Source organism: Ranitomeya variabilis, chromosome 4 (assembly GCF_051348905.1).
Source record: "Ranitomeya variabilis isolate aRanVar5 chromosome 4, aRanVar5.hap1, whole genome shotgun sequence".
NCBI lineage: Eukaryota > Metazoa > Chordata > Amphibia > Anura > Dendrobatidae > Ranitomeya > Ranitomeya variabilis.
In genome coordinates this window covers 454,572,353-454,590,614 of record NC_135235.1, presented here as the reverse complement: position 1 = coordinate 454,590,614, position 18,262 = coordinate 454,572,353, and the positions used below count along the sequence as shown (strand labels likewise).

Here is an 18,262-nt window from a genome sequence, read left to right as displayed (position 1 = left end):
TGCACCATGTGACAACATGCGACGACATGCACCATGCGACATGCACCATGCGACGACATGCACAATGCGGTGACATGCACCATGCGACAACATACGACATGCGCCATGCGACGACATGTGACATGCAGCATGCGAAATGTGACGACATGCACCATGCGGCATGCACCGTGCAGCATGCGACGACATGCGCCATGCGACGACATGCGACATGCCACATGCAGCATGCTACATGTGACAACATGTGACATCATGCGACATGTGACGGCATGCGACGACATGCACCATGCGGCGACATGTGACATCATGCAACATGTGACATCATGCGACATGCACCATGCAACATGTGACATGCAGCATGCTACATGTGACAACATGTGACATCATGCGACATGTGACGGCATGCGACGACATGCACCATGCGATGACATGCAACATGTGACATCATGCGACATGCACCATGTGACGTGACGGCATGCGACGACATGCACCATGCGATGACATGCCACATAAAGTACATACATACAGTACATACATACAGTACAGAGTACATACTCACCATCACTTGTCACTTTGATCCCTGAAGCCATTGTCATCTGTAAAAAAAATTAAAATAATAAACAAACACTATACTCCCTGATCTGCAGAAATCCAATTAAAACGAGTGTCCCTCGACGATCTCCCATGGAGAGCAGGAGCATCAGCTGATGCGACCACTCCCCAGGGGCTCCAGGAACACAATGAGGGGAGGAAGGTATCCTTCCACAATGTATTCCCCACAATGTATTCCTACGCCCCTGTGAGAAAATAGTCCCTAGTCTCAATTTTGGCATTGCTGTGTGAGAAAGTTCCCGTGCAGCTTTTTGCCATAAAGTGAGACCAGTGAACTTTAGTAACCTCTCAGTGATGCACTGCAGGAGCCATTGTCTCCTGTCAGTGTATCACTGAGGGTCCTATAGAGCAGTGACATCACCTGATGTCACTGTTCTATAGGGGAGATCGTCGTGGGACACGTTATTAATTGGACTATGGCGGACAGGTAGTATACAGTTTATTATTTTTCGTTTTTTGCAGGCTCTGAAGTATGGTGAAATGAAGAATATTAAAATACTTTTTTCCTAATGTGTGTGTGTTTTATTAACCCTTTCTTACTATTGGATTAATAATGGATGGGCGTCTTATTGACGCCTCTCCGTTATTAACCCGGCTTAATGTCACCTTACAATAGCAAGGTGACATTAACCCCTTATTACCCCATATCCCACCGCTACACGGGAGTGGGAAGATGCGCCATTTCTGGGGCGGCTGCGGACTGGTATTTGTAGCCGGGGGGGACCAATATCCATGGCCCCTCTCTAGGCTATGAATATCAGCCCGCAGCTGTCTGCGTAGCCTTTCTGACTATAAAATATAGGGGGACCCCACGTCATTTTTTTTTGTGGGGTCCCCCTATTTTAATAGCCAGTAAAGACTACGCAGACAGCTGCAGGCTGATATTCATAGCAGGCTACAAATATTGGCCCCTGGCCGTCGGCTTTCCCCCTCTGGCGCAGGAAATTTCGCGGGAGCCCACGCCATTTTTTTTTTTACTGAAACATATTGTTCATTAACCCCTTTCTGCCAGCTGACGGAATAGTACGTCAGCTGGCAGTATCCCCCGCTTTGAGGTGGGCTTCGGCGGTGAGCCCACTTCAAAGCCGCAACATGTCAGCTGTTTTCAATACAACAACAAAAAATGTACATGATCGCTAAATGGCATAGCGAGAAAAAAAAATCAAAAGCCAAAATTATGTTTGTTTGGTCGCCGCGACACTGCATTAAAATGCAATAATGGGCAATCAAAAGAACGTATCTGCACAAAAGTGGTATCATTAACCCCTTCCCGACCTCTGACGCCACGTAGGTGTCATGAAAGTCGGTGCCAATCCGACCTGTGACGCCTAGGTGGCGTCATGGAATGATCGCGTCCCTGCAGATCGGGTGAAAGGGTTAACTTCAATTTCACCCGATCTGCAGGGACAGGGGAAGTGGTACTTCAGCTCAGGGGGGGTGGCTTCACCCCCCCGTGGCTACGATCGCTCTGATTGGCTGATGAAAGTGAAACAGCCAATCAGAGCGATTTGTAATATTTCCCTATGAAAACTGGTGAAATATTACAATCCAGCCATGCCCGATGCTGCAATGTCATCAGCCATGGCTGGAAACACTGGTCTGCACCCCCCACCGCCAACGATCTCCTCCCCAGTCCTCCATCCTGTGCTCCGCTCCCCTCCGTCATCCTGTCCGCTCCCCTGTCCTCCTGTCCGCTCCCCCGTGCTCCGATCCCCCCCCTCATACTTACCGAGCTTCCCGGTGTCCGTCCGTCTTCTCCACGGGCGCCGCCATCTTCCAAAATGGTGGGCGCATGCGCAGTGCGCCCGCCGAATCTACCGGCCGGCAGATTCGTTCCAGCTACATTTTGATCACTGTGATAAAACCTATCACAATGATCAAAATAAAAAAAATAGTAAATGACAATAATAAAATAAACAAAATACTTTTTTTTTCCACTAGGGTTAGAACTAGGGTTAGGGGTAGGGTAGGGTAGGGTTAGAACTAGGGTTAGCGTTAGAATTAGGCTATGTGCACATGGTGCGGATTTGGCTGCGGATTCGCAGCGGATTGGCCGCTGCGAATTCGTAGCAGTGTTGCATCAGGTTTACAGTACCATCCGCTGTGCCCATGGTACCGGAAAATACCGCGTGGAAATGCTGCGTTGTATTTTCCGCAGCATGTTAATTCTTTGTGCGGATTCCGCAGCGTTTTACACCTGTTCCTCAATAGGAATCCGCAGGTGAAATCTGCATAAAAAACACTGGAAATCTGCGGTAAATCCGCAGGTAAAACGCAGTGCCTTTTACCTGCGGATTTTTCAAAAATGGTGTGGAAAAATCTCACACGAATCCGCAACGTGGGCACATAGCCTTAGGGTTGGAATTAGCGTTAGGGTTGGAATTAGGACTAGGGTTGGAAATAGGGTTAAGAATAGGCTTGTCGTTAGGGTTATGGTTAGGGGAGTGTTGGGGTTAAAGTTGTAGTTAGGGTTGGGATTAGGGTTAGGGTTGGGATTAGGGTTGTGGTTAGGAGTGTGTTGGGGTTAGAGTTGGGATTAGGGTTAGGGGTGTGTTGGGGTTAGTGTTGGAGTTAGAATTGAGGGGTTTCCACTGTTTAGGCACATCAGGGGTCTCCAAACGCAACATGGCGCCACCATTGATTCCAGCCAATCTTGCGTTCAAAAAGTCAAATGGTGCTCCCTCTCTTCCGAGCCCTGACGTGCGCCCAAACAGTGGTTTACCCCCACATATGGGGTACCACCATACTCAGGACAAACTGGGCAACAACTATTGGGGTCCAATTTCTCCTGTTACCCTTGTGAAAATAAAAAATTGCTTGCTAATACATAATTTTTGAGGAAAGAAAATTTATTTTTTATTTTCACGGCTCTGCGTTATAAACTTCTGTGAAGCACTTGGTGGTTCAAAGTGCTCACCACACATTTAGATAAGTTCCTTGGGGGGTCTAGTTTCGAAAATGTGGTCACTTTTAGGGGGTTTCTACTGTTTAGGCACATCAGGGGCTCCGCAAACGCAACGTGGAGCCCGCAGACCATTCCATCAAAGTCTGCATTTCAAAACGTCACTACTTCCTTTCCGAGCCCCGACGTGTGCCCAAGCAGTGGTTTACCCCCACATATGGGGTATCAGTGTACTCAGGACAAACTGGGCAACAACTATTGGGGTCCAATTTCTCCTGTTAACCTTGTGAAAATAAAAAATTGCTTGCTAAAACATCATTTTTGAGGAAAGAAAAATGATTTTTTATTTTCACGGCTCTGCGTTGTAAACTTCTGTGAAGCACTTGGGGGTTCAAAGTGCTCACTACACATCTAGATAAGTTCCTTGGGGGGTCTAGTTTCCAAAATGGGGTCACTTGTGGGGAGTTTCTACTGTTTAGGCATATCAGGGGCTCTGCAAACGTAACATGATGCCCGCAGACCATTCCATCAAAGTCTGCATTCCAAAACGTCACTACTTCCCTTCCGAGCCCCGGCATGTGCCCAAACAGTGGTTTACCCCCACATATGGGGTATCAGCGTACTCAGGAGAAACTGGACAACAACTCTTGGGGTCAAATTTCTCCTGTTACCCTTGGGAAAATTAAAAAATTCTGGGCTAAAAAAATATTTTTGAGGAAAGAAAACACATTTATTATTTTCACGGCTCTGTGTTATAAACTTCTGTGAAGCACTTGGGGGTTCAAAGTGCTCACCACACATCTAGATTAGTTCCTTGGGAGGTCTAGTTTCCAAAATGGGGTCACTTGTGGGGGAGCTCCAATGTTTAGGCACACAGGGGCTCTCCAAACGTGACATGGTGTCCGCTAATGATTGGAGCTAATTTTCCATTCAAAAAGCCAAATGGCGTGCCTTCCCTTCCGAGCCCTGCCGTGCGCCCAAACAGTGGTTTACCCCCACATATGGGGTATCATTGTACTCAGGACAAACTGGAAAACAACATTTGGGGTCCAATTTCTCCTGTTACCCTTGGGAAAATAAAAAATTGCTTGCTAATACATAATTTTTGAGGAAAGAAAATTTATTTTTTATTTTCACGGCTCTGCGTTATAAACTTCTGTGAAGCACCTGGGGGTTTAAAGTGCTCACTATGCATATAGATAAGTTCCTTGGGGGGTCTAGTTTCCAAAATGGGGTCACTTGTAGGGGAGCTCCAATGTTTAGGCACACAGGGGCGACATGGTGTCCACTAACGATTAGAGCTAATTTTCCATTCAAAAAGTCAAATGGCGCGCCTTCCCTTCCGAGCCTTGCCATGCACCCAAACAGTGGTTCACCCCCACATATGAGGTATCGGCGTACTCAGAAGAAATTGTCCAACAAATTTTAGGATCCATTTTATCCTGTTGCCCATGTGAAAATGAAAAAAATTGAGGCTAAAAGAATTTTTGTGTGAAAAAAAGTACTTTTTCATTTTTACGGATCAATTTGTGAAGCACCTGAGGGTTTAAAGTGCTCACTATGCTTCTAGATAAGTTCATTGGGGGGTCTAGTTTCCAAAATGGGGTCACTTGTGGGGGAGCTCCAATGTTTAGGCACACGGGGGCTCTCCAAACGCGACATGGTGTCCGCTAAAGATTGGAGCCAATTTTTCATTCAAAAAGTCAAATGGCGCTCCTTCCCTTCCGAGCCCTGCCGTGCGCCCAAACAGTGGTTTACCCGCACATATGAGGTATCAGCGTACTCAGGACAAATTGGACAACAACGTTCCAGTTTCTCCTTTTAGGGTATGTGTCCACGTTCAGGCTTGCTTCAGGCTTTGGTCAGGATTTTATGCAAGTAAAATCCTGACCAAAAATGCACCTGAGGTCACTGGCAGGTCACCTGCAGTGTTCCTTCGTGTTTTGCTCATTGTAGCAACATGCTGCGTTCTTAAAAAACGCACCGCATGTGCGTTTTTGCGGGAAAAACACATGTGTTTTTTCCTGCACAGTGGAGACGGGATTTCATGAAATCCCCTCCACTATGCTGTAACATCTGGAAGCTGCATTTTTGACGCTGCGGCTCAGCGCTGCGTCAAAAACGCAGCGTTTCCTGAATGTGGACACATACCCTAACCCTTGGGAAAATAAAAAAATTGTTGCTAAAAGATCATTTTTGTGACTAAAAAGTTAAATGTTCATTTTTTCCTTCCATGTTGCTTCTGCTGCTGGGAAACACCTGAAGGGTTAATAAACTTCTTGAATGTGGTTTTGAGCACCTTGAGGGGTGCAGTTTTTAGAATGGTGTCACTTTTGGGTATTTTCAGTCATATAGAACCCTCAAACTGACTTCAAATGTGAGGTGGTCCCTAAAAAAAAAATGGTTTTGTAAATTTTGTTGTAAAAATGAGAAATCACTGGTCAAATTTTAACCCTTGTAACTTCCTAGCAAAAAATAATTTGTTTCCAAAATTGTGCTGATGTAAAGTAGACATGTGGGAAATGTTATTTATTAACTATTTTGTGTCACATAACTCTCTGGTTTAACAGAATAAAAATTCAAAATGTGAAAATTGCTAAATTTTCGCCAAATTTCCGTTTTTTTCACAAATAAACTCAGAAATTATCGACCTAAATTTACCACTAACATGAAGCCCAATATGTTACGAAAAAACAATCTCAGAACCGCCAGGATCCGTTGAAGCGTTCATGAGTTATTACCTCATAAAGGGACACTGGTCAGAATTGCAAAAAAACGGCCAGGTCATTAAGGTCAAAATAGGCTGGGTCATGAAGAGGTTAAAAACGTCAGCTCGGCGCGCAAAAAATTAGCCCTCACCCGACCCAATATCTCAGAAAATATAGACGCTACAGGTATCAGAAAATGGCGCAATTATTTTATTTCTTTTTAGCAAAGTTTGGAATTTTTTTTCACTACTTAGATAAAAAATAACCTAGGCGTGCTTGGTGTCTATGAACTCGTAATGACCTGGAGAATCATAATGGCAGGTCAGTTTTATGCTGTGTGCACACGTTGCAGATTTGGGTGCAGAATTTTCTGCACAAAATCTGCATCTCCTTGCAGAAAACGCCGCTGCGTTTTGGATGCATTTTTTTCACTTTTTTTTTTTTTTTGCGTGGTTTTGTTGCGGTTTTTGCATGTTTTTTTGTGCGTTTTTGTATGCGTTTTTGAAAGCTAAATAAAGATGTATTATTGAACAAAAAAAAAAAGATTTGTGATGTCATTATTGTCCAACCTCCTCTTTTACATTTGTCCAACCCGCACTCAATTACACACAGATAGATAGACATATAGATGATAGATGAAATGGATAGACAGAGCTACATATAGATAGATCTATAGATGCATACATCTATCTATTCCTATATCTATCTATAGATGTGTCTGGATAGATATATCTCTTGATAGATGTATGGATAGTGTAGGGTGTGTGTCCACTGTTCGGATTACATCCGAATTAGCTGCAGATTGGATGCTGCGTACTTGTAGTCCCATCGGATGATGCCTGCACACACACCCCAAAAGACGCCCCGCACACACCCGAACAGTCCCGCACAGCGCCGCACACATTCAAACAGTCCCGCACACATCCGAACAGCCCGCAGACCCCGCACACACCTGCACAGCGCCGCACACATCTGAACAGCCCGCAGACCCCGCACACACCTGAACAGTCCCGCACACATCCGAACAGCCCGCAGACCCCGCACACACCTGAACAGTCCCGCACAGCGCCGCACACATCCGAACAGCCGGCAGACCCCGCACACACCTGAACAGTCCCGCACACATCCGAACACCCCGCAGACCCCGCACACACCTGCACAGCGCCGCACACATCCGAACAGCCCGCAGACCCCGCACACACCTGAACAGTCCCGCACACATCCGAACAGCCCGCAGACCCCGCACACACCTGAACAGTCCCGCACAGCGCCGCAGACCCCGCCCGCACACACATACACGCACACCGTCACCGCCCACACACTTCCCTCCTCCCGAACTGCAGCGTTTCTCGAACCCACATCCGCATCTAAACTGCAGATCTTTTTTACATCTGCGGTTTTGCTGTGGATGTGCCCGACTCAATGCAAATCTATGGGTGCATAAATGCTGCAGTTCGGCACAAAAGAAGTGACGTGCTGAGGAAAAAAAAGCTGTGTTTCGGTGCGGCTTTTTCCGCAGCATGTGCACAAGTCTGCGACTCCCATAGACTTATATTGGTTGTGCACTACACTGCGGATTTGATGCAATTCAGTGCAGCAAAAAATGCAGCGGATCTGCAATCAAATCCGCAATGTGTGCACACAGCCTAGCATTTAGAGAACCTAGCAAAAAAGCCAAGCAAAAAACTAGTGCGGGATTGCACTTTTTTTTGCAATTTTATCGCACTTTGACTTTTTTTCACATTTTCTGTTACACGACATGGTAAAACCAATGGTGTCGTTCAAAAGTAGAACTTGTCCCGCAAAAAACAAGCCCTCACATGGCCATATTGATGGAAAAATTATGGCTCTGGAAAGAAGGGGAGCGATAAACGAAAAAAGCTCCAGGGGTGAAGGGATTTAGAAACATGGATATGGACATATCTATGGAAATAGACATATATCTGTATGTATTCATCTATCTATCTATCTATCTATTTGTTATCTATCTATTTGTTATCTATCTATTTGTTATCTATCTATCTATCTATCTGTTATCTATCTCTATCTATCTATCTATCTATCTATCTATCTATCTATCTATGTAATGGAGTGTGGGTTGGACAAATGTAAAAGAGGAGGTTGGACAGAAATGACATCACAAATCTTTTTGAAGATAGAGGGGGGAGAGGAGGGAGGGGTTGGGGTGTGTTTTGGAGTGGGTGTGCTAGGTGCAGAGTTACAGGCGAGTGCAATGCATCATGGAACTTGTAGTGTTAGAGCACAATAACTCAGGAGAAAGGAAGTTGTCGATTAACCCCATGAGAGCTGAATCCAGCACTGAAGATGTGCTGCTACAGCATGATAAAAGGTAATATTGCTAAAATAAAGGATGTTTTCAGTGGCACATAATAGCAAGATTTATGAAAAAAAAAAAAAAAAAAAGTTTATTGTAGTGGACAACTTCTTTAACCCCTTCACCCCCGGAGCTTTTTCCGTTCGTTTTTCGCTCCCCTCCTTCCCAGAGCCATAACTTTTTTATTTTTCCGTCAATATGGCCATGTGAGGGCTTATTTTTTGCTGAACGAGATGTACTTTTGAACGACATCATTGGTTTTACCATGCCGTGTAAAAGAAAACAGGAAAAAAATTCCAAGTGTGATGAAATTGCAAAAAAAGTGCAATCTCACACTAGTTTTTTGTTTGGCTTTTTTGCTAGGTACACCAAATGCTAAAACTGACCTGCCATTATGATTCTCCAGGTCATTACGAGTTAATAGACACCTAACATGTCTATGTTATTTTTTATCTAAGTGGTGAAAAAAAAAATCCAAAGTTTGCTAAAAAAAAAAAAAATTGCGCGATTTTCCGATACTCGTAGCGTCTCCAATTTTCATGATCTGGGGTCAGGTGAGGGCTTATTTTTTGCGTGCCGTGCTGACGTTTTTAATGATACCATTTTGGTGCAGATATGTTCTTTTGATCGCCCGTTATTGCATTTTAATGCAATGTCGCGGCGACCAAAAAAACGTAATTTGGGCGTTTTGATTTTTTTTTCGCTACGCCATTTAGCGATCAGGTTAATCCTTTGTTTTTATTGATAGATCAGGCGATTCTGAATGCGGCCATACCAAATATGTGTATGTTTGATTTTTTTTTTATTGTTTTATTTTGATTGGGGCGAAAGGGGGGTGATTTGAACTTTTGTATATTTTTTATTTTTTTAATATTTTTAAACACTTTTTTTTTTTTTTTTTTTTAAATTTTGGCATGCTTCAATAGCCTCCATAGGAGGCTAGAAGAAGCATGCACTACACGATCGACTCTGCTACATAGAGGTGAAGTACAGATCACCTCTATGTAGCAGAACTTTGAACGCCGACCACAGGGTGGAACTCAAAGCTATCAGCCATCAACAACCATAGAGGTCTCAAGGAGACCTCTGGTTGTTATGGCAATGCAGCGCTGACCCCCGATCATGTGATGGGGGTCAGCGGTGCGAGCGCTTCTGGCCGGGAGCGCTAGTTAAATGCCGCTGTCAGCGTTTGACTAGTTAATGGGCGCGAGTGGATCGCGATTCCGCTCGCGCTCATTGCGCGCACATGTCAGCTGACAGCTGACATGTCGCGGCTTTGAGGTGGGCTCACCGCCGGAGCCCACCTCAAAGCGGGGGATCTGCCAGCTGACGGACTATTCCGTCAGCTGGCAGAAAGGGGTTAACTTTTCAGGTGCATCACAGGAATTTTTGTAAGGGCTGTCCCACACGTCCAGATAATTCCGGTACCGGAATAAATCGGTACCGGAGTTATCCGTGTCCGTGTGCCTGGGAACTCACGGAGGCCATACGTGCGGCACACGTGTGCGGCCCGTATGGCGAGTGGGTACCACACGGAGCGTGTGGTACCCACTCTGCATCTTGCTGAATCCGCGATTCATATGTTCTCTGCAGCAGCGTTTGCTGCAGAGAAAATATGAATAATAGTGTTTAAAATAAAGATCTATGTGTCCGCCGCCCCCCCCACCCCCTGTGCGCCCCCCCGCTGGTCAGAAAATACTTACCCGGGTCCCCCGTCGGCTGTCGCTCCTTCCTGGTCTGGCCGCGGCTTCTCTACTGTATGCGGTCGATTACACTCATGAATATGTGGCTCCACCTCCAATAGGGGCGGAGCCGACTATTCATGATTGTAAATGAGCGGCCCCACGTGACCGCATACAGTGGAAGCCGCGGCCAGACCAGGAAGGAGTGACAGCCGACGGGGGACCCGGGTAAGTATTTTCTGACCAGCGGGGGGGGGGGCGCACAGGGGGTGGGAGGGCGGCGGACACATAGATCTTTATTTTAAACACTATTATTCATATTTTCTCTGCAGCAAACGCTGCTGCAGGGAACATATGAATGGCGGCTTCAGCACCATGTGGGGGGGACAGCGCTTACTGTAGCGCTGTCTCCTGCACGCACACGGACCCCAGACGGAGAATGTCCGTGTGAGGTCCGTGTTTTACACGGACCCATTGACTCTATTGGGTCCGTGTAATACGTGCGCTCCCACGAACACTGACATGTCTCCGTGTTTGGCACACGGAGACACGGTCCGCAAAAAATCAATGACATCTGCACAGATGCATTGATTTTTATGGGTCTACGTGTGTCAGTGTCTCTGGTACGTGAGGAAACTGTCACCTCACGTACCGGAGCCACTGACGTGTGAAACCGGCCTTATGTGGAAAAAACAAGAACATTTAACTTTTTTCACAAAAATTACTTCTTTTGAATGTAAAATTTCCTGGAATCATTAGCGGGCGTCATATCCTGTTTGGAGGCCCCCTGATGTGCCTAAACAGTGGAAACCCCCCACAAGTGACCTCATTTTGGAAACTAGTCACCTTAAGGAATGTATTTAGCTGTGTGGTTAGCACCTTGAACTCACAGGTGCTTCACACAAGTTTACAACTTTGAGCCGTGAATAATAAAATCACATTTTCCCCACACAAAAAACGTTATTTTAGCCCCAAATTTCGCATTTTCATAAGGGTAACAGGAGAAATTACACCATACAATTTGCTGTACAATTTCTCCTGAATATGCCAATACCCCATATATGGGGAAGAACTACTTTTGAAGTACACTGCAAAGCTCAGTAGGGAAGAGGTGCCATATTGGAGTTCAGATTTTGCTGGAATGGTTTGAGGTTGTGATGTCACATTGGCAGAGCCTCTAAGGTGCCAGAACTAGTGATGAGCGAGTGTACTCATTGCTCGGGTTTTCCCGAGCACACAGGTGGGTCTCCGAGTATTTGTAACTGCTCGGAGATTTAGTTTTCGCTGCCTCAGCTGCATGATTTACAGCTGATAAACAGCTTGAATACATGTGAGGATTCCCTAGCAACCAGGCAACCCCCACATGTACTCAGGCTGGCTAGCAGCCGTAAATCATGAAGCTGCGTCAACAAAAACTAAATCTCTGAACAGTTTCAAATACTCGGAGACCACCCGAGCGTGCTCAGAAAACCCGAGCAATGAGTACACTCACTCATCACTAGCCAGAACAAAAAGCCCCTATATGTGAACACATTTTACACACTACACTCCCCAATAAATTCATCCAGGGGTGCAATGATTATTTTGACACCACATGTGCCTCACAGAATTTTATATCATTGAGCGGTGAAAGAAGAATGAATTCCATTTTTACCACTAAAATGTTGTTTTAGACCCAAGTTTTTCAGATTTTCCTAGAACAGTTTGCGAACTCCATATACAGAGCTAATTGCTAGTAGAGCAGAATTCCCCCTCAAGTGACCCCATTTTGGAAATTATATTTCTTTGGGAATGTATCTACAAGTGTAGTGACCATTTTGACTCCATGGGTATTTCCCAGAAACAAGCATGAATGTTGTCGATTGAAAATGTCAAACTGCCATTGTAGTGACTAGTACGCTGTAGTGGCCAGTACGTTGCCATCACCAGTACATGCCCAGCTCATGCTTTTGGAGACATGCACCCGTAAGTTAGGCGGGCTCTCGTCGATTCAGAAAAGCCAAACATGTGAACACTCTATGTGGTTTAGGTACACTGTGGGGCTCAGGAGGGAAGAGGGCATTTGGTTTTGGGAGCTGAGAAATTCTTTTGGAGGGTGAGGAGCCATTTCGCTTTTCCAGAGTCTTTGTACTACCAGTAACGTGGAAGCCCCCTATATTTCCGTTAGCAGATTACAGTCCTAAGCAGGGACTTGCTTTTCTTGTGAATTGAGTTGAAACTTTTATTGGGAACATTTTAGATAATGTTTGGGATCACATCTGGCTCTCTGTGCTGAGCACTTACTTTGGGGTTTCCATCTACAAGTAAATCTGAGTGACGTGACTCAGATGAAACCCGCGAGGGATCCATTCACTATAATGAGGCAGCAGAGTTGCTCTGTATGCCGTATGCATTCTGTTCAGCGGTGTCCTTCTTTTCAGAAGTGCACAAAACTGTGGCCAACATCGCTTTTATGCAATCCTAAAAAGATGGGACACCGCCGGATCACAGGTCAGACGGCATCCAGTGCCTCCATCTGCCTCATTATAGGGAATCTTCTGCCAAGGGTTCTGTCTGAATCGCGTATTTCAGAGAGTTACATGGAAACCCCAATGTAAGTGCTCAGTGCAGAATAAATTTGCGCCGAGCCTTACTGCGATCTTTGGGAGGCAGAATGAAAAAATCAACAGCATGTGAAGAATTGGTTTTATTTTTTTACTCCATTCCTCATGTGGTATAAGTGATTAGGCAATTTTATTCTTCAGGTTAGTGCGATTACAGCGATACCGGATTTGTATTGAGCTTTTATGTTTGGCTGCTGTCCCATGTTGAAAGACGTTTTTTTTATTGCAAAAAATTGATTTTTGCATCGCCATATTTTGAGAGCTATAATTTTTCCATGTTTTGGTCAACAGTCATGTGATAGCTTGATTTTGCGGGACGAGTTGACGTTTTTATTGATACCATTTACCATAGCTATAATAAATATATATATATATATATGTGTGTGTGTTTATGTTTTGGTGCTTTTGCACAATAAAAACTATTATAGAAAATATAATTATTTTTGCATTGCTTTATTCTCAGAGCTATAACTTTTTTATTTATCCACTGATGGAGCTGCATGATGGCTTGTTTTGTGCAGGACAAGATTACATTTTCAGCTGTACGATGTTTTATAGCCGTCTTTTTGATCTCGTTTTATTCCACTTTTTGTTCGGTGGTATGATGATAAAGTATATTCTGCCTTATTTTTTATTTATTTATTTTTTTCATGGCATTCACTAAAGTTAACTAGTGGGATGGTTTTATAGAGCAGGTTGTTCCGGATGCGGCGATACCAAATGTGTAATTTTTTTTGTTTGTTTTCTTTTAATTTTTACAATTTTTTTTTTTTTACATTTTCCCACTATGGGACTATCATTTTTTTGCAGGCTGATTGCTTGTACAGCATAGGGATGCAGCAGCATCCCCATACTATTCAAGCTGTCAGCTCTGCACTGACAGACAAAGTTGCTGATCATGCACTGTGCATGTCCCTAGTCAATAAGGCCCAGGGCACAGGGACGTATTATTACGCCAAATGTCAAAAAGAGGTTAAAGGCTATGGAAATAAATGAAAAATAGATGACCTCCTTTTTACTTCAGTTTTCCAACTGTTTCATTTATATTATAACTGACCCATTGCTAGGAGTCCATGTATAAAAAGGATCAGATAGTTTGTTTTGTGTGGTTTTTTTCATATTTTTTTTTTTTATGTCCGTCAGTTTTTAAAGCGAACCTGTGATCTGATTCATGCTGGCCATACAACGGGCAGCATGAATCAGAATCTAGCTAAGGGCTCATACTCATCTGTGAGGAAAACGGACAAGTGAAATCCAATAAAAAATGTTAATCTGTGTCCCTGCTCATCTACAATTTCATTTATTTATTTATTTAATTATTTATTTTTTACTCTGCACCCCCCAGCCTAAATCAAACTGAGAAAAAAATTGCATCTCGGACAAGACTTACCAATGCAAGTCAATGGGTGCAACAAAGAAAATCGCACAGCACTCGGACCATGCAAGTTGTGTTTTACACAACAGTGGAAGCAAAAACAGAAGCAAATGAGATAAAACACAAGAGAAAAATGGCATATGTTTGATGAATTTAAAAATAAACGGATGTGTGATTGTAGCCTAGTACTGCACCCATAGAAATTCATATACCCATTCTATTCTTTCTAAAAACATCTTCCATTGAACTGATGGGGAAAAAAGTGCCTTGTTCTATTATAGGCTGTATCTTTTTTGTAAACATTGGCATCAATTCATCAAAACGTTTACTCCAGAATTCTAGCATAAAAAGCTTGGAAAAGTCTCAATTTTTGCGCAAGGTGAGGCTGTGCTAAGACTTTGCACCTTTAGGGCTGTCCCACACGTCCAGATAATTCCGGTACCGGAATAAATCGGTACCGGAGTTATCCGTGTCCGTGTGCCTGGGAACTCACGTAGGCCATACGTGCGGCACACGTGTGCGGCCCGTATGGCGAGTGGGTACCACACGGAGCGTGTGGTACCCACGCGTCTGGTACCCTGCATCGCGGATTCATATGTTCCCTGCAGCAGCGTTTGCTGCAGAGAAAATATGAATAATAGTGTTTAAAATAAAGATCTATGTGTCCGCCGCCCCCCACCCCCTGTGCGCCCCCCCCCGCTGTTCAGAAAATACTTACCCGCTCCCTCGCTGCTTCCTGGTCTGGCCGCGGCTTCTAGTGTATGCGGTCACGTGGGGCCGATCATTTACAGTCATGAATATGTGGCTCCGCCTCCCATAGGGGCGGAGCCGACTATTCATGATTGTAAATGATCGGCCCCACGTGACCGCATACAGTAGGAGGCGCGGGGCAGAGAGGAAGGAGTGACAGCCAACGTGGGAGCGGGTGAGTATTTGCAGGACAGCGGGGGGGCGCACAGGGGGTGGGGGGGCGGCGGACACATAGATCTTTATTTTAAACACTATTATTCATATTTTCTCTGCAGCAAACGCTGCTGCAGGGATCATATGAATCGCGGCTTCAGCACCATGTGGGGGGGACAGCGCTTACTGTAGCGCTGTCTCCTGCACGCCACACGGAGAAGGTCCGTGTTTTACACGGACCCATTGACTTTAATGGGTCCGTGTAATACGTGCGCTCCCACAAACACTGACATGTCTCCGTGTTTGGCACACGGAGACACGGTCCGCAAAAAATCAATGACATCTGAACAGATGCATTGATTTTTATGGGTCTACGTGTGTCACTGTCGCCTCACGTACCGGAGCCACTGACGTGTGAAACCGGCCTTAGGTGTTCTCATGACATTTTCACCCAGATCCTACTAATGGGGCAGAACAGGATTTTGGATCTCTTGCTTGTCTAATTATGAGCGGCTGTGTTTCTTGTGCCACAAATCTTATTCCAGTCCCAACCGGAGTAAGATTTGTGGCGAGGCGCACACCACTTTTCAGTTGCGTACACCTCTTAATGAATCCTCCATCACGCCGCCTCGTTATAACCTGCATGAACAACACCGGTCTTGATTAATTGGGGCCATTGTTTTTCGGGCAGACTGTGGTCCTATAGAGGCAAATAAGAGTCAAGATAATTCGTCATTGAGACATTGTTCCGATTGTAACAGAATTGGATATTAAATGCAGGTAAACACCTCATAAATTTGTAGACTGTCAGCCTTCGCGGGCAGGGTCCTCTCTCCTCCTGTACCAGTTATGACTTGTATTGTTTAAGATTATTGTACTTGTTTTTATTATGTATACCCCTCCTCCCATGTAAAGCGCCATGGAATAAATGGCGCTATAACAATAAAAAATAATAATAATAAATGACTTGTATCCCACTGCACTGTAGTGTTCTCAGTTGTGTAACCCCGTGCCCCCCTTGTAGCCTTCTCCTCGCTCTCGCACACCTTTTACGCCCCATATAAGGAGGATTGGCTGCATTCCCTGGTATACACAGTCTTGGGTAGAGGGTTCCCTGAGCACTGACACAAAGTGGGGCCGACAACTATATAAGGGAGAATATCCTGTATTTGGGTTTGGATCAGTGTGTCCCACAGATCTTGCATCCTCCTCAAATTCCTTCTCCATGTATGGCCAAATCCCAGGCGGGAGGGCAGCTGGAGGGGGAGAGTGCCTTCTCCATTGGCTGCTCTCTTCCTTTGGATTTAGGACCCTGGGAAGCATAATGCAGACTTTCCCTGTGTCCTGATCTACAGAGGAGATCTCTGAGTTGCTGACTTTCTCCTGTGCCGGTAAGAGGGACATAAAGCTTCTCGATTAACACTTTCTGAGCCTCTCCCCTGCCACTTTCCTACTACATGAGTGAAGGCATGTCACTACCACACCCGCTCTAAGCTTTCCTCTTTCTTCTATTCTAACAATCTTCCCACAATTACCTTCTCATCATTACTTACTTTGCACATCTTTGCCTGCCTTTGTGTATAATCTTATTACATTCTTGCTATGAAATACAACAAATATGTATTTCCCTGAAAGGACTGTTGGTTTGTGGTCACCAATCCTGAATATAAAATATTTAGAATTGAGAGTCCTCAGTGGTTGATCCCTTTTAATGGCTAGCAGAAAAGATGGTAACAAATTGCAAGCTTTCGAGACTACTGTATCAATCCTGAATATGGCACTCATATAATCGGCATTATGCCATCAGCCCTACATCCCGATCTGGACATGTAATGCTGTATTGCTTCATCTGTGCTGTAAATAGGATTTTTGGAAATCCCATTTACACAATATTTCTGAACACTGCTTGTTTGTTGGAACACTATGTTCTGTGATGAGATGAGTGGTTACATGGAACTGAGATTGTGAGCCCCAATGGGGACAGTGATGATGCCTGTATAGTGCTGCAGAATAACATGGTGCCTAGTTATCAAGCATAATTGATGTAGTGTCTTGTTTGTTGTAAGAGCACCGATCCAAACTCCATGCAGATGTTTGAACCCAGGACCCTCCACTGCAGGACAACTATGCTAACCATTTTTTCTTTATATCTAATATTATACCTGGGAATATCCTGCAAAAAGTTGAAGGTGGATAATAATATACTATAAAAATAAGAAATCTTGTTCTCATCACGCCCCTACTTACTGGTTGAAGTGGTAACTGACCAGTTTGACAAGGTCTTATGTAATAATGACAGTGTAGAAGTGTTCGTTGAGAGAGCGCACAACACTACTGCAGACGATCATAACCTCTGGCCCGACAGTCCACTCGGGGTATGTTTGCACACGGCAGACTTACTGCAGACATGGTGTGCATATCCAAAACGTATACATTGATCTTTTACTTAGCAAAAATTGACAAACCTTAGAGGTTCGCCGTGACGTGGCAGTGGGCTTCATGCAGTCTGTCCAGAACGTTAACTATGAACCTCGTGTTCCGTTTTGGAAATTAGACCGATGCATACGTTTTAGACGTGCGGACAGTAGCCGGTATGAGGTGACATCATTTTTTTTTTTCTGCAGCAAAGTCTGATCTCTTGGCAGGAAAGAAGTTGCAGAAAAAAGCATGTTTTTTTTCAGTGTTCTTTATGCATTTTTTGCTGCAGTTTTGGCATGCTAGATTGTGTATGCTGATAGTTTAGTGTTGAGAAAAATTCCTATTCCATAAAATCTGGTTTTGGCACAAATAAAATGCAGCAAAACATGATACCTGCGTTTTAAGTGCGTGGTTTTTTGGGGGTTTTTTTTTAAACCACCCGTTCAAGTCAATGTGTGAAAAACCCCTGAAAGTAGTGACATGTTCTATGTCCAAAAAACATGAAAAGCACAAAATACTGATGACGAAAAAGCAATGTGTGCATGAGATTTCTGAAATCTCATAAGTTTTGCTGGTACTGTAAAAAGCAGCTGAAAATTAGCATAAAAAAGCAAAAACACCCACCCAGTGTAAACTTACTCCCTATTTGTGGATGGAAAAAGCCCACTGAAGTCTGTGGAGAGAGATTAAAATACGGACACATCTGTATGAGATCAGTATTTGATCA

The 18,262-nt window shown here is 44.4% G+C and overlaps 1 protein-coding gene across 2 annotated transcripts in view; it reads left to right on the top strand.

The window, feature by feature from the left end:
- Positions 1-18,262, top strand: part of MYL9 (myosin light chain 9) — a 64,701-nt gene that overhangs the window by 8,870 nt on the left and 37,569 nt on the right. Inside the window, exon 1 of one of the 2 annotated variants that reach the window (XM_077251595.1) lies at positions 16,373-16,508. The exons of the other annotated variant lie outside the window; for it this stretch is intronic. The gene's annotated coding sequence lies outside the window, so the exon portion shown is untranslated. Of the gene's footprint in view, positions 1-16,372; positions 16,509-18,262 lie in introns of those variants that run through there. 2 annotated transcript variants of the gene reach the window in all.